Source organism: Octodon degus, unplaced genomic scaffold (genome assembly GCF_000260255.1).
Source record: "Octodon degus isolate 3935 unplaced genomic scaffold, OctDeg1.0 scaffold00037, whole genome shotgun sequence".
Classification (NCBI taxonomy): domain Eukaryota; kingdom Metazoa; phylum Chordata; class Mammalia; order Rodentia; family Octodontidae; genus Octodon; species Octodon degus.
Window position 1 is genome coordinate 3,953,577 of NW_004524613.1, and position 3,941 is coordinate 3,957,517.

The following is a 3,941-nucleotide window of genomic DNA, read 5'->3' on the forward strand; positions in this document are numbered from 1 at the left end:
AAAAAAGAAAAGAAAGAAAAAAGAAAAGAAAAAGAAAAAAAGAATGAACTAAGCTGTTCCAGAGGCTGAGGCAGAGAATATCATAAATCCTATTTTCTAATAGAAAAGTCGTAGCCAGGGCAAATATTTCTCTGGCACAGAGCTTAGCTTCCTAAAGTACCAGAGGAGTCCTTCTGCCTCCTGTTTGCCCAACAAGAGGCACACACCTTAGGTTGCTTCCCTGCACTGTCATCTGGCCTGGCCTTGTGTTTATCCTTCATTAGTGGAAAGGGCACATACGTCCAAGGCAGATGGCAGGCAGCATGCACCTCTCCCTGCCACCCTTCTTTATGCTCTTGTCGCTAGATAAAGAAAAATATTCTCTTGGTTGAGACAAGAAATACTCAGGGCTCCAAGCAATTTTTCTTTAGATCTAAGTCTATGATTTTTATTTATTTTATTTGTTTATTTATAATTTTTAGTGGTGGTGGGCAGGGGTCTGACCCAGGGCCTTCTGGATGTTAGGTAAAGGCTCTGCCACTGGAAACATTCCCAGGCTGTGAACCTATAATTCTTTAAGTTTAAAAAAAAAAAAAAAAAAAAAAAAAGCCAAGAGATTGGCATAGCTCAGTTGAAGAGTTGTCTAGCATGTGGGAAGCTTTGGTTAGATCTCTAGCACTTTAAAAAAAAAAAAAAGTCAAAATTAAATTTGATTTCAACTTTTTTTTTTTTTTTTTTTTTTTTTTTTTTTGGCAGAACCAGGGGTCGAACTCAGGCCCTTGTGCTTGCCAGGCAAGCGCTTATTCTATTGAGCCATCTCCCCAGCCCTGATTTTAACTTTGGACTCAAGGCAGATTTTGTAGCATGTCATAATCTTTCTGCTTTCTTGGGTAGAGAATGAAGGTGTAAAAAAACTAAAAAGAAATTGTTTAAACTTTTTTCCTAGACTGTTGGGGATTGAACCTAGGGCCTGGCACATACTAGGCAAGCCCTATACCGCTGAGCTGCATCTTTCAAATTCAGGTAATAAGGTATCTATGTTGTCTGTGTGTATGTATGTCTAGAGCTAGAAACCTAGAACCCAAGAGTGCTCTACCATTGAGCTATATCTTTTATTTTTTATTTTGAGATAGGGACTTGCTAAATTGCCCTGGCTGGCTTCTAGCTTGTGATATGCCTGCCTCAGTCTCCCTAATTTAGATTATTGGGATGCACAGCCTGGCCATTTCCCCTGACTCTTAAATGTCTTAAACGTTAGTGTCCTTTTTGCCTGGCAAGTGCAGGGTCCTGAGTTCAATCCCCAATACCAAAAAAAAAAAAAAAAAAAGTTAGTGTCCTCGACCCCAGATCTTAGGTAACCAAAGAATATTAGCTGATCCTTTGTGGTTATGACCTGTCCCTAGATGTTTCTATTCACACCTCCAAACACATACCTGCCTGTGAACTATACAAGAATAATACATACATAGAGAAGACAATGACTTCTGAAGATTTATCTCTATATTTAAAACCCAGCAGAGGAGCTGGTGAGATGGCTCAGTGGTCTAAAGCACCGACTTGGAACAAGCTTGGCAAAGCAGAGAGGGACCGCGGTTCAATCCCCCAGCACCACATGCCAGCCAGCCCCGCCCCCTGGTGGGCTGAGCTGGCCACACACACACACACACACACACACACACACACACAAATAAATAAAAATACTAAAGTTATAAAAAAAAAATAAAAAAATAAAAAAATAAAAATAAAAAAAAAATAAAACCCAGCAGAACTTGAAAAATCTCTATCTTTGAAGCCAGCACTTTCCAGATCCTCCACGAAAAAAGTTTACTTTCAAAAACAGTAGAAGAGGGCCGGGAAAAAGCTCAGTGTCATAAGTGCCTGACTGGCATATGCAAGGTCGGTCCTGAGTTTGATCCCTGGTACTGCAAAAAAACCCAAACAAACCACCAGTAGAAGACCATTTGTCTTAGTTCATTTACTTATTTATTTATTGTCTTAGTTCATTTAAAAAGTTTTGTGCTAATACTTTGTTGGACAATATTTCATGCCTGTATCTTGTACTCTGAACAACTACTATTAATGTAGCATTAATACACACTGTATTAATTATTGTTCCTCTCCTACTAGCCTGTTTTAAAACTATTTTACCTTTTTTTTTTTTTTTTTTCATTTATGTATTCTCACTATGCAGCTCAGATTTACAATGATCCTGTTTTCAGCCTCCCCAGCATTGGGATTACAGGGGTGTACCACCATGCCCAGACTCTGGACTCTATCACCAGCTCAGCACGCCCCAAGGGCAGGGCCAGGGCAGTATGTGGACAGGGGATCAACCCTGATCTCTACCTTTGCCAAAGTAGGTGCTTAATCCACTGAGCTATCTCACTGGCCCTATTTATTTATTTATTTATTTCTGTGTGTGTGGCCAGCTCAGCCCACCAGGGGGCGGGGCTGGCTGGCATGTGGTGCTGGGGGATTGAACCGCGGTCCCTGTGCTTTGCTTAGCTTAGCTTGGTCTAAGTAGGTGCTTTAGACCACTGAGCCATCTCACCAGCCCCTCACTGGCCCTATTTTATTTTTACTTTTTTCTGTTTAAAACAAGACAAATCAAACAAGACCACCAGGCATGGTGACCCATGCCTGTAATCCCAGCAATTGGGAGGATGAGACAAGAGAATCTACTTAAGTTTAAGGCCAACCTTGCCCATACAGTGACTTCAAGGCCAGTCTGAACTATACATAGAAAGACCCTGTCTCAAACAAAGAAACAAATAGACAGCAGAAGGTCGGGCATGGTAGCACATATCTGTAATCCCAACAGGTAGAGGCAGGAGGATTTCAAGAGGTTTGAAGCCACATATGTAATAAGTTCAAAATCAAGCTAAAGTACATAGTGAGACACTGTCTCAAAAAACCAAACAAAATGGTAGAACATGGTACATTCACAGAATATTAAAACAATATGGTGGGCTGGTGAGATAGCGCAGTGATCTAAAGCACCAACTTAGAACAAGCTTAGCAAAGCATAGGGACCGCGGTGCCAGCCAGCCCTGCCCCCAGATGGGCTGAGCTGGCCACCAAAACAAAACAAAACAAAACAAAACAAAAAAACTCACTCTATAAAAATAAATAAAATAAATAAATTAAAAAAGAAAAACAACAATATGGTGGGGCTAGGGAGATGGCTCAATAGAATAAGCACTTCCCTGGTAAGTGCAAGGGTCTGAGTTCAATCTCCGGTTCTGCCCAAAAAAACCCAATATGGTAAATGCTGTTTCTGAGTGTTATCCAGTGGATCATCAATGTGAGAAGTGGCACATAACAACATGTGACAAGTATCAACTTGTTGGGTGTAGTCAGTCAATTGTTATCATTGAGAGAAAGTATGGCTAAAGTGTGCCATAAATCAAGGGTTACACATAATACAATAATGTTAAACTTTGTTAATTTCATTGGAGTTGTACTATTGTACATTGGGTTCTAGCTTTTTAAGAAATTTCATGGGGCCAAGGAGATGGCTCAGTAGAATAAGCACTTGCTTGTCAAGTGCAAGGGCCTGAGTTCAATCCCTGATTCCACCAAAACAAACAAACAAACAAAAAGAAATTTTATCATGGAGCTGGGTTTGCCTGTAATCCCAGGACTCAGGAGGCTGAGGCAGGTGGATCACTGTTGAGTTTTAGACCAGCCTGGGCTACAAAGTGAGCTCAAGGCCAGCATGAACTGCATAGTAAGACCCCATCTCAAAAAGACAAGAAAAAAAACCCTAAAACATTATGGGTGGGCATGGTGGTGCACTCCTGTAATCCTGGCACTTGGGAGGCTAAGGCTGGAGAATCCCTGCAAGTTTGAGGCCACCATGAGCCACACAGTAAGTTCCAGGAGAGCCTCAATGACAAAATAAGACCCTGTTAAGAAACAAACATTATATGGGCTGGTGAGATGGCTCAGTGGTCTAAAGC